The following is a 13834-nucleotide window of genomic DNA, read 5'->3' on the forward strand; positions in this document are numbered from 1 at the left end:
TTATTATAATAATACAGAAAACATCTAAAGACATAAAATTCAGGATTAATTTCAAATGTCCACAATTCTTAACATACTTGCAACCAAAATGCATTTATAAGTTTAATATAAACAAAACAAAACAAAAAACCCACACAATCAATATCAGTAATTAATTATGATGGTTGGTGTTGCCTTGCTGAAAAACACCAGCAATGAAAATAGGGCACTAATGTCTCAATAAAGCTGTCATTAAAAGTAAAGACTAGCACACTGTCCACCTGATGCAGATTCCTTTGCGGTATCACACACATACAGGTGCACAACCTGTCCTTTGAAACCACTGGGTCAAGATCTATTTTAGAATTCAAAGTATTTCAGATTTTAGAAAGAGACAGTACCCAATAATCAAGCATATTACCATCTCTGCATAATAATATATGAATACATACATATTCACAGTAAAAGATATAAATAAAAATTATAAGTGACCTCATGTCTATACAGGTCAAGTTTGCTAACAAATGAGTCAAAAGCACTTATTTACTTTTTTTTTTTTTTTTTTGGCTTTCAGAACTTACTGCATTTAGAATTGTGGAAACATGTCTATAGGCCTCTACTATGCTGTGTGATGATTTACTTTACATTCTGTAAAACCTTCCTTCACAAAGCACAATGTGAAATTTTTTGGTTTTCATGGGATGAAAACATCATACATGTATTAAGTCAATTTCCATTGTTTTTATATTAGCACGTTCAATAAGGTCAAAATAATTCTTGCAGAGTATCTGCTTATCCTCAAGAATATGTCCTTGAACTTCCAAGAGACTTAGACCCTAGTTTGAGAAATGAACGAAGATCTAATACACTTGAGAGCCAAGAATTTGTACCTCAGATACCACCCAAAGTGGTTTAGCTCTTGAAATAACCAAAAAGGGCTTGTTATAAAACGGTGAGAGTTGGTCTTGTGACCTAAATCCTAGAGCTATGGTAAGAATGGAGGTATTTAGAAACTACCACATGCTAGAACCCATCCTTTGGTTTTTACATACATTACCTCATGAGGAAACTATGACAGCTGAGGAATCTAGATCTTATGGTCACATAGTATGATACCTCAGAGCCACTACATTTTGCAGTGTTTGTGAACGAACACATGCTATTGAAAAATTAAGCTTTTACCCACCAATACTGCTTCCAATTTGCTCCATATAGAAAGAAAAAAGCAATGGGATGAGCACAGGGCCTAGGTTTCGCCCTAATTTATGTCATTTTAATTTTTTTTTTTTTTTTTTTTTGCGGTACGCGGGCCTCTCACTGTTGTGGCCTCTCCCGTTGCGGAGCACAGTCTCCGGACGCGCAGGCTCAGCGGCCATGGCTCACGGGCCCAGCCACTCCGCGGCATGTGGGATCTTCCTGGACTGGGGCACGAACCTGTGTCCCCTGCATCGGCAGGCAGACTCTCAGCCACTGCGCCACCAGGGAAGCCCCATTTTAATTTTTTGTTTAGCTCTGGGCAAGTTACTTTCCCTAATTCATCTCCAGCTGCCTCATCTGTTAAACAAGGGTTCTAACTGTCTCACTGAGTGTTGTAGAATTTACTGAGAATACGGATGTCAATGAAAGTGTTTGTGGAGAAAAAAGACGTGAGAATCTGAGAGAATACTTATCAACCACCACACTTCTGGGCACCAGCAAAGACTAGGCTGGCCTGTGCTGTAGTGCTCCAGACGGTGACTTTTGGGTGTTGGGAGCGGGCTTTTTCCTTGTTCTTTCCCTTCTCAATTTACTCCTCTCAACCAGCAGATTTAAAAGTGACCAATTTGGAAACATAAATGTGATAACTTTGAAGCCTGTATGTTTCTTGATTTCTATTTTCTGAACATGTTTGCATTGTTTTTGTGCTTATATCTTACCATTGGTAGATTGTAAACTCTTTCGGTCAGGATCTGTTTACTCTGTTTTTTTTTTTTTAATTTAACATCTTTATTGGAGCATAATTGCTTTACAATGGTGTGTTAATTTCTGCTGTATAACAAAGTGAATCAGCTATACGTACACATATATCCCTATATCTCCTCCCTCTTGCGTCTCCCTCCCACCCTCCCTATCCCACCCCTCTAGGTGGTCACAAAGCATGAGCTGATCTCCCTGTGCTATGTGGCTGCTTCCCACTAGCTAGCTATTTTACATTTGGTAGTGTGTATATGTCAATGCCACTCTCTCACTTCATCCCAGTTTACCCTTCCCCCTCCCTGTGTCCTCAAGCCCATTCTCTACGTCTGCATCTTTATTCCTGTCCTGCCCCTAGGTTCATCAGAACCGTTTTGTTTTTTGTTTTTTTTTTAGATTCCATATAGGATCTGTTTATTCTTAACTATATCTCTCACAGTCTCACTCCTGACCCATGAGTAGCAAATTTCTTTCCATAAAGCAACAGTTGAGGAACTGTCTCTGTTTAATAAAATATAAGAAAATGTAGCATATAAAACATTTAAAAGTGTAGTATATCTAAAAACCCACTTTTTCCAAACTTGGATACATCTAATCACGTTTAGATTTTTATTCTAATAATTCAGATTTGGGGAGAAAATGAAATTTGAATTCAGTTTTTGATAATGATTAATAATTTCTAAAATATCCTCTAATATATGACTGAATAATAGTCTTTAGTGTAAATGGGCACAACTGGATAAATGACTACATAAAAAAGAACTGGGTGGGCTTCCCTGGTGGCGCAGTGGTTGAGAGTCTGCCTGCCGATGCACGGGACATGGGTTCGTGCCCCGGTCCGGGAAGATCCCACATGCCGCGGAGCGGCTGGGCCCGTGAGCCATGGCTGCTGAGCCTGTGCGTCCGGAGCCTGTGCTCCGCAACAGGAGAGGCCACAGCAGTGAGAGGCCCGCGTACCGCAAAAAAAAAAAAAAAAAAAAAAAAGAACTGGGTAAAAGATTAAATATTGCACAGTTTGCTGTGACATATCTTGTTGATCCAAACTTAGAGCAAGAATTTTCAGGAACACTGTTAGATTAGTATTAAACAGGTTAGAAATGTGTTGGAATTGATCATGTTGGCAAGTCTTATGTATACTTTTTTTTTTTTTAAAGGAAGGAATTGTATGTATTATAGAGAAATGCAACAAGTGTGTGACTTCACAAAGCCAAAGAAAGATTTTTCCAGAATCTCAGAATATTTAAAACAGTTTATCAGATGTAAAATAGACTTTTACACAATAAAAGTCTTTTATTTAAATAAAAATTTAAACTCACAGGATTTTCTTCCTATGTATTCATGTTTGGGTTACTATTAATATACCAAAGTATTGTTCCTTTTTTAAATTTGATGATTGTGATAGATTGCAAAATATGACCCTAAATTCCTCCTGTCCTTATTACAAGGTGATGCTCCGCTCACCAAAGGGTAGAGTCCCTTTCCTACCTCACCCCCTTGAATCAACTTGCTTTGATAAATAGAATGTGGAGGAGTTGACACTGTGCAAATTTTGAGATGAGACCTCAAAAGGCCTCATAGCTTCTCTTCTGTCCTTCTGGAACTCTGAGAGCACCAGGCTCTGAAGAAGCTTGGAAGAGGAGCCACATGGAAAGAAAGAGCCAGCCCCCCAGCCATTCTACCATCTCACCACAGGCCTCAAACCTAAAGCCATGCTAGACGTCCCACCCCCAGTCAACTGATCTGATCGTGAGTAATGCTAGGCAAGTCCAGCCAAAAAACTGCCCAGCTAAGCTGATTTCAAGTTGCAGAATTATGAGCAAACAAATGATTTTTCCTTTAAGCCACTAAATTTGAGATGGTTTGAAATGCCTAAATAACTGATGAAGTGAATAGCTAATGTATTGATAATGGTATCTTCTCTGTTTTCATTTTCCTCCTAAAAATAGAAAGTTGGGTTTTGAAATCAATATGAGTTGTAAGTTAATTTGAAATTAGAAATAGAATGATGTATATGGATTTCTTAATACAAATAATTTTCACCATGTCATAAAATCCTATTAAAATTTAAAAATGAAAATAATAAACAGTTGTATCAACTTCATTTCTCGCCATCTATATTATACCTAGATGACTTTATAAATGAAGTTGATACAAATGTATTTGTATTTGCACATATTCCCATCATTATGATGAGCAAAATTTAGTCCAATTTAAAACCTGATTAATACATTATACATACACTTTTTTTCTTTCCCATGGAAAGAATAGCTTCATGTCCTTTCATCTCAAATTCTACTGCTTAAATGTTACTTGTAAGCAAAGCTTTTGGTTGGTGTTAAATGAATCCATGTACATGAATCCTGTCATGGTGTGGCTGAAATTTTTTTGCCTGTAATCTATGCATTTAATTTTATGTTTGTTTATTATGCTATTTACTTCATATTTATGAGTGATCTGCCAGTCCCATTTGGGAAACTTGCATAAGCTTCATCAAACACTTGGACTACATTTGGTTTCCAGTTGGAAAATATTTTAAGGTCCAGATTTTTTTCTGGGAAACTGTCGTTGAGATGTTAGACCCAAACAAAACTTTTAGAATACAGTGTAATAAGTTTTTCTTTAAAATAAGTGTTTACCTCCTGCATTCTGTATGACATGCACTCACAATAACTTCTCCCATCTATCACAAGCTTGTGGTGAAAGAACAAATACAGAATCAATTTTATTGTGGAGCCTTTGTCTTTATAGCATTTAGACATTTTTTTTTAAATGTAAGATAGCAGAAGCAGCAGCAATACACTTTTATTTTTAGTTAAACACATATATGCTGTGTCATCCATACACTCTGTGTGTTCTTGTGACTCTGTTTTAGTTTATATAGTTTCTTTTTCCAGCTTTGTTCAGAGAAGACATTATCATGTCTTTGCTGATAAACAGCAAATAAAAAAGTATAGCCCTTTCTGCACTGTAGTGATTGGCAATAACTTTGGAGTGTTCAAACATTTGCTTCTTACAATATATGTTACCTTTCATTTGCCTTGCCTTTGTTATCCATAAGATGCCAAATTCATTTAGCTATGTCTTTGTTTTTTCATACCCTAAGAACACATGATGAGTCAGTACACATAACTATATAGGCTAGTACAGCAGAGATACACAGAAGTTCTGCTGAATCTACCAAAAAGAACATTTTCCAGGAAGCAGCTTTACATCTGTAATTGTTGCCAAGACAAGGAAACCAGTCCAACTACTGAATAGCAACAAAGGTGCCACTGGCAAACCATCCCTTCTCCCTCCCACTGCTACTGCTCTGAACGAGCTATTAAAAGACCATGGAATATAGACAAGGGAAGCACTGTCACATAAGTAACAAATGAAAAGAAGCATCGGTAATGACGACCCAATTCCTCACATTCTCACTTCTGAATATTACCCAAATTATGACACCTGGAGGAAAAGTTAGGAAAAAATTAAGAAACAGCAGAAATCTAAATTTAGCCATTTTCCTGAAATCAAAGACAATATATTTTTATGGTATCTTTACCCAGTAAGAAACCTCTGTTTGTTATAGATCCTGGTAGCTTCCTTGTCATATTTAATGGGAAGCAGATCTAAATATTTATGAATTTGTTACTATTCACTGACTGAATAATTAATGTTATTAGTAGTAGTGTGTTACTATTACTATGGTCTTTTCCATACATCCCCCCCACCAAAAGCAAAAGTTGGGTATTTGTCAGATTGGGATATATGTAATAAAATTATGAACCTCTTGTTGAAGTCAAAGTTGGCTTTCTTAATTCATTATTTATTTGAAACATTCTAGATTCATTTATCCAAGAATGATGATGCATCGTCGGTTAACCTGTTTATCCTCTTGCCTCTCCTTTCATGGGATCAATGGCAAGTATAATCCCAAACCTGCACTGCTATAGTCAGGAACTAAAACTTGCCTAACCAGGACCCACGGAATAGGCCTTGCGATTTTTCTGAAACCCTCTCTCACCCCAACCACATTTTCATGAGTAGATAATATGGAGAGTTAATTTGCCTCCGTAAATGTGGTCTGAGTTCTTCACATTTGAACCTGTACTAAAGATTTCATCCCTGTTTACCTCACAAGGCTGATGTAGAAATAACTGAAACAAGACTTCTGGGTGGAGAGTAGCAACGTAGCCATCGTGCCCTCGAAGCTTCTGGGCTAAACAACCCCCAATGGAGGCCATAAACTACATGAATCAGGAGAGCGGTGGGGAGGGTCCAAAAAGCTGGCCTCGTTATTTATAGAACAAAACTCCACTTCTGAAGAAGGTGGTCTTTTCGATGTTTATCAAGAGAATAGAATATTCTTCTTAGTAGCACGATCTTAGGATTCAGAGAAGTGAGTGTGTGTGTATCTGTGTGTGTGTGCACACACACGCTTGTGACATGCATCATCAGGATTGGTGAATTTCAGTCATACAAGTAGAACAAGTAGGAAAGTTCCAAATCTGACATTTTAAAGAAGCAGATTCAAAATAATGTTTTTAGCACTGAGGTTTCAAATTGCATTTTGTCAAGCATGAAATTTCCTATGGATAGATGTCTCAAGCATAATCACAGGGTATTTAGAGGAGACCTAAAGCATGGCTCATCTTCATTTTCCAGCAGAGCAGCTCTCCTCTTATGTATTTTGCATACTGGGAGCTGGGGTCCCACATAGGATTCTGTGTGAGGAATGATTCCAGTGATAAAATAAGTTTTAAAACCATGGATTTAACATAAGAGGAAACTGTTTTCAGATTTCATACGTGAGTGGCTTTCGATACAAAAGATAACTATAAAGATGATTTATGAAGTACCATTACTGTTATTACCTCTAGTATTTACTGTGGTATATCCACGGGCACACATAATCCATTAAACATGCAGTATGTTATTAAAGTATTTGTACTTGTAGGTAAGAACCGATACATTGAGGAACGAATGAAGGGAAAAAATGCAAAATAAAGAAGAAAACCACGCATGTGATGTGGAAAGCTAGATTAACTTATTCAATGCAGAAGACATTAGTTAAGTGATAAAATCTAAATATGTAGCTTTGGATGGAACTTGAGAGTAGAGGAGGGAAAGGAGACATTCAATTATGAAACACCAATGCAACTGGAGAAAATGGACTTTAGAGTCTTTTATGTAGAAATACACTTGAAGATAGTTTTGTCCCGCTAAAATGAAAGCAACTTTGGAAGTTCCCAACCACAGTATGCCAGGAAAGAAGATGTCTTGTACTAGGCATTTATCCTGCTGCATTTCAGTGGGTGGAGAGCTGCACCTCCTGAAGTTCTGGCAAATGCAACAGCTGGGGAGAGGAAAGAGTGAGTGCAAATATTTTTAAAGCTGCAATGGGAGACGAAAACAGAAAAAGCCTTTGAGATTCACATTTTAGCTCCAACATAGGGAAGAGACTAGAGTTATTGGAATCTTAATGAATCAATGCCTAATCTGAAGTAGACTGGAAGATTGACAAGGAAGGGGACTTAGGTCCAGGAAAATAGCAAAGGAAGACAAGTGAAAGGCTATGTTCTCTAGTCTTCCTCATGCTCAAGGCAAACACTAAGAGTCTATTCTTTTCCTATCACCCAAATTACCAGCACAAAGGTCTCTGTCCAGTCTATCAGCAGCAAGTCTTTAGGTTATATTTCCAAAATATGTACTAAATCCATCCATCCATCTCCATTTCAACCATCATTACTCTAGTGACTACCTCTGTAGCCTGGATGACTATGTAGCCCCACTTCTACTCTTCCTTCCTTTAGCCTACTTTCCTTGCACATTTGCCAGAATAATTTTTAAAGTATGTACTTCAGAGCATGTCTTTAAAGTCCTCCAATGGCTTCCCAATAAACCAAGAATCAAATTCAAATTCCTGACCCCAGCCCATAAGGACCACGATCTGGCCCTTGCCTACTATCTGACCTCATCTTAACCACTCTCATCTCCACTCACTATTTTAGCCACAATCAACTTTCTGTTCCTGGAACATGTCCAACCTCAATTTCCACCAAGGGACATTTACTGGTCCCTCTCCTTTGAATGCATTTCCTCAGCTCTTCAATAGCTGGCTCCATCTCCACCTTCAAAGCTCGGTTAGACTTACACCTTCTCAGGAAGATCTTTTCGAACAACCAACCCACCTTCCTCAACAAGGTTATTTTCTTTGTACATTATCCAATTTATTATCCACATCACATTACCTGAAATTATGCATTTCTTTTATTATTATTTATGGTCTGTATCTCACACCAGAATGTAATTTCCCCACAGCAAGGATTCTCTTTCACATGTGTCTCTGCAGACCATATATCTGTGTCCAGCATATTATAAGCATATAACAAGAGCTCAATAATTATTTATTTTAAAAAATAATCTCTAGTCACTTCTGTTTCTATTTCAGAATTCCACCTTTACAAAAGTGATTTTTCTCCAGAATGAAATAGCTACATATATATTGTGGAAGACATAGAAAGCAAAATAAAAACCACATATGGCATGAAAAGAAATGGCCAGTCTTCATAGTGGCTGCAATTAACACGCAGGTTAGCTTTCATAAGCGGCTGAACAACTAAATCTCAGTATGTCATCAACTGACTTAGGTCGCATAGTTTTGTCATGCCACTGTGTCAAAAATGGGTAACTGGAGGTATTTGACTGTTATATAAAGTCTACAGAATATTTTTCTATCGTTAAAATTTTAATTGTGGTTGGAACATTTTTTCATATTACAGAAGTGGTGAAGAATTTTTCTTTTCTTTCTTTTTTTTTTTTATGGGCTGGGGCCACCCTCCGTGAGCCGCTACAGGGGAGAGACCTCTCTTCTGAGTGGATGCCGCACCTCTCCTCCTGCTGCCTGAATGGGGAAGGCACGCATGCGGCACAGAAGATGAGCATCAGAATTTCTCTCTGGTAAATATGAGCGTCAAGTCCTCCCAATTTTAAGGCTCAAGTATGAAGTGTGAGGTAGCAGAATGGCAGTAGAGAGACAGGACCTGGGATTATGTGGACCTGGATTGGAGTCCTGGCTCCATGCCTTGTGACCTGCGTGTGACCCTAACAAATCAGTTCCTCTCTCACTCTGCATTTCCGATTTGTAAAATGGGAAGGAGTGGGGAGGCTCATGTTATATCTCTAAGTATGGTGCAAAAAAGGAACACAGTTTTGGATATAAAAGACATCATTCTTTTTTTTTTCTTATTAGTCATCAGTTTAATACACATCAGTGTACACATGTCAATGCCAATCGCCCAATTCATCACCCCCCACCCCCACCCCCCCCCCGGTCGCTTTCCCCCCTTGGTGTCCATACGTTTGTTCTCTACATCTGTGTCTCAATTTCTGCCCTGCAAACCGGTTCACCTGTACCATTTTTCTAGGTTCCACATACATGCATTAATATACGATATTTGTTTTTCTCTTTCTGACTTACTTCACTCTGTATGACAGTCTCTAGATCCATCCATGTCTCAACAAATGACCCAATTTCGTGCCTTTAAATGGCTGAGTAATATTCCATTGTATATTTATGTACCACATCTTCTTTATCCATTCGTCTGTCAATGGGCATTAAGGTTGCTTCCATGACCTGGCTATTGTAAAGAGTGCTGCAATGAACATTGGGGTGCATGTGTCTTTCTGAATTATGGTTTTCTCTGGGTATATGCCCAGTAGTGGGATTGCTGGATCATGTGGTAATTCTAGTTTTAGATTTTTAAGGAACCTCCATACTGTTCTCCATAGTGGCTGTATCAATTTACATTGCCACCGACAGTGCAAGAGGGTTCCCTTTTCTCCACACCCTCTCCAGCATTTATTGTTTGTAGATTTTCTGATGATGCCCATTGTAACTGGTGTGAGGCGATACCTCATTGTAGTTTTGATTTGCATTTCTGTAATAGTTAGTGATGTTGAGCAGCTTTTCATGTGCTTCTTGGCCATCTATATTACTTCTTTGGAGAAATGTCTGTTTAGGTCTTCTGCCTATTTTTGGATTGGGTTGTTTGTTTTTTTATATCGAGCTGCATGAACTGTTTATATATTTTGGAAATTACTCCTTTGTCCATTGATTCATTTGCAAATATTTTCTCCCATTCTGAGGGTTGTCTTTTCATCTTGTTTATGGTTTCCTTTGCTGTGCAAAAGCTTTGAAGTTTCATTAGGTCCCATTTGTTTATTTTTGTTTTTCTTTCCATTACTTTAGTAGGTGGATCAAAAAAGATCTTGCTGTGATTTATGTCAAAGAGTGTTCTTCCTATGCTTTCCTCTAAGAGCTTTATCGTGTCCGGTCTTACATTTAGGTCTCTAATCCATTTTGAGTTTATTTTTGTGTATGGTGTTAGGGAGTGTTCTAATTTCATTCTTTTACATGTAGCTGTCCAGTTTTCCCAGCACCACTTATGGAAGAGGCTGTCTTTTCTCCATTGTATATCCTTGCCTCCTTTGTCCTAGATTAGTTGACCATAGGTGCATGGGTTTATCTCTGGGCTTTCTATCTGTTCCATTGATCAATGTTTCTGTTTTTGTGCCAGTACCATATTGTCTTGATTACTGGAGCTTTGTAGTATAGTCTGAAGTCAGGGAGTCTGATTCCTCCAGCTCCGTTTTTTTCCCTCAAGACTGCTTTGGCTATTTGGGGACTTTTGTGTCTCCATACAAATTTTAAGATTTTTTGTTCTAGTTCTGTAAAAAATGCCATTGGTAATTTGATAGGGATTGCATTGAATCTGTAGATTGCTTTGGGTAGTATAATCATTTTCACAATATTGATACTTCCCATCCAAGAACGTGGTATATCTCTCCATCTGTTGGTATCATCTTTAATTTCTTTCATCAGTGTCTTATAGTTTTCTGCATACAGGTCTTTTGTCTCCCTAGGTAGGTTTATTACTAGGTATTTTCTTCTTTTTGTTGCAATGGTAAATGGGAGTGTTTTCATAATTTTTCTTACAGATTTTTCATCATTAGTGTATAGGAATGCAAGAGATTTCTGTGCATTAATTTTGTATCCTGCAACTTTACCAAATTCATTGATTAGCTCTAGTAGTTTTCTGGTGGCATCTTTAGGATTCTTTATGTATAGTATCATGTCATCTGCAAACAGTGACAGTTTTACTTCTTCTTTTCCAACTTGTATTCCTTTCATTTCTTTTTCTTCTCTGATTGCCGAGGATAGGACTTCCAAAACTATGTTGAATAATAGTGGTGAGAGTGGACATCCTTGTCTTGTTCCTGATCTTAGAGGAAATGCTTTCAGTTTTTCACCAGTTAGAATGATGTTTGCTGTGGGTTTGTCATATATGGCCTTTATTATGTTTAGGTAGGTTCCCTCTGTGCCCACTTTCTAGAGAGTTTTTATCATAAACGGGTGTTGAATTTTGTCAAAAGCTTTTTCTGCATCTCCTGAGATGATCATATGGTTTTTATTCTTCAATTTGTTAATATGGTGTATCACATTGATTGATTTGCGTATATTGAAGAATCCTTGCATCCCTGGGATAAATCCCACTTGATCATGGTGTATGATCATTTCAATGTGTTGTGGGATTCTGTCTGCTAGTATTTTGTTGAGGATTTTTGCATCTATATTCATCAGTGATATTGGTCTGCAATTTTCTTTTTTTGTAGTATCTTTGTCTGGTTTTGGTATCAGGGTGATGGTGGCCTCATAGAATGAGTTTGGGAGTGTTCCTTCCTCTGCAATTTTTTGGAAGAGTTTGAGAAGGATGACTGTTAGCTCTTCTCTAAATGTTTGATAGAATTCACCTGTGAAGCCATCTGGTCCTGGACTTTTGTTTGTTGGAAGATTTTTAATCACAGGTTCAATTTCTTGTTCAATTACTTGTGATTGTTCTGTTCATATTTTCTCTTTCTTCCTGGTTCAGTCTTGGAAGGTTATACCTTTCTAAGAATATGTCCATTTCTTCCAGGTTGTGCATTTTATTGGCATAGAGCTGCTTGTAGCAGTCTCTTAGGATGCTTTGTATTTTTGCGGTGTCTGTTGTAACTTCTCCTTTTTCATTTCTAATTTTATTGATTTGAGTCTTCTCCCTCTTTTTCTTGATGAGTCTGGCTAATGGTTTGTCAATTTTGTTTATCTTCTCAAAGAACCAGCTTTTAGTTTTATTGATCTTTGCTATCGTTTTTCTTGTTTCTATTTCATTTATTTCTGCTCTGATTTTTATGATTTCTTTCCTTCTGCTAACTTTGGGTTTGTTCTTCTTTCTCTAGTTCCCTTAGGTGTAAGGTTAGATTGTTTATTTGAGATTTTTCTTGTTTCTTGAAGCAGGCTTGTATAGCTATAAACTGCCGTCTTAGAACTGCTTTTGCTGCATCCCATAGGTTTTGGATCATCATGTTTTCATTGTTATTTGTCTCTAGGTATTTTTTGATTTGATTGCTTCAGTGATCTCTTGGTTATTTAGTAACGTATTGTTTAGCCTCCATGTATTTGTTTTTTTTACGTTTTCCCCCCTGTAATTCACTTCTAATCTCATAGCGTTGTGGTCAGAAAAGATGCTTGATATGATTTCAGTTTTCTTAAATTTACTGAGGCTTGATTTGTGACCCAAGATGTGATCTATCCTGGAGAATGTTCCATGCACACTTGAGAAGAAAGTGTAATCTGCTGTTTTTGGATGGAATGTTCTATAAATATCAATTAAATCTATCTGGTCTATTGTGTCATTTAAAGCTTCTGTTTCCTTATTTATTTTCATTTTGGATGATCTGTCCATTGGTGTAAGTGAGGTGTTAAAGTCCCCCACTATGACTGTGTTACTGTCGATTTCCTCTTTTATAGCTGTTAGCAGTTGCCTTACGGATTGAGGTGCTCCTATGTTGGGTACATATATATTTATAATTGTTATATCTTCTTCTTGGATTGATTCCTTGATCATTATGTAGTGTCCTTCCTTGTCTCTTGTAACATTCTTTCTTTTAGAGTCTATTTTATCTGATATGAGTATTGCTACTCCAGCTTTCTTTTGATTTCCATTTGCATGGAATATCTTTTTCCATTCCCTCACTTTCAGTGTGTATGTGTCCCTAGGTCTGAAGTGGGTCTCTTGTAGACAGCATATATATGGGTCTTGTTTTTGTATCCATTCAGCAAGCCTGTGTCTTTTGGTTGGAGTATTTAATCCATTCACATTTAAGGTAATTATCAATATGTATGTTCCTATGACCATTTTCTTAATTGTTTTGCGTTTGTTTTTGTAGGTCCTTTTCTTCTCTTTTCTTCTCCTCACTTAGAGAAGTTCCTTTAGCATTTGTTGTAGAGCTGGTTTGGTGGTGCTGAATTCTCTTAGCTTTTGCTTGTCTGTAAAGCTTTTGATTTTTCCATCGAATCTGAATGAGATCCTTGCTGGGTAGATTAATCTTGGTTGTAGGTTCTTCGCTTTCATCACTTTAAGTATATCATGCCACTCCCTTCTGACTTGTAGAGTTTCTGCTGAGAAATCATCTTTTAACCTTATGGGAGTTCCCTTGTATGTTATTTGTCACTTTTCCCTTGCTGCTTTCAATACTTTTTCTTTGTCTTTAATTTTTGCCAATTTGATTACTATGTGTCTCGGCGTGTTTCTCCTTGGGTTTATCCTGTATGGGACCCACTGTGATTCTTGGACTTGGGTGGCTATTTCCTTTCCCATGTTAGGGAAGTTTTTGACTATAATCTCTTCAAATATTTTCTCACGTCCTTTCTCTCTCTCTTCTCCTTCTGGGATGCCTATAATGCGAATGTTGTTGCATTTAATGTTGTCCCAGAGGTCTCTCAGGCTGTCTTCATTTCTTTTCATTCTTTTTTCTTTATTCTGTTCCACAGCAGTTAATTCCACCATTCTGTCTCCCAGGTCACTTATCCGTTCTTCTG

The 13834-nt window shown here is 37.5% G+C and overlaps 1 protein-coding gene across 2 annotated transcripts in view; it reads right to left on the reverse strand.

The window, feature by feature from the left end:
- Positions 1-13834, reverse strand: part of KCNH7 (potassium voltage-gated channel subfamily H member 7) — a gene marked incomplete at both ends in the record, with an annotated part of 453180 nt that overhangs the window by 192715 nt on the left and 246631 nt on the right. The window lies entirely within an intron of this gene.

Source organism: Leucopleurus acutus (genome assembly GCF_964270905.1).
Source record: "Leucopleurus acutus genome assembly, chromosome: 6".
In the NCBI taxonomy this organism is placed as follows: Eukaryota; Metazoa; Chordata; class Mammalia; order Artiodactyla; family Delphinidae; genus Leucopleurus; species Leucopleurus acutus.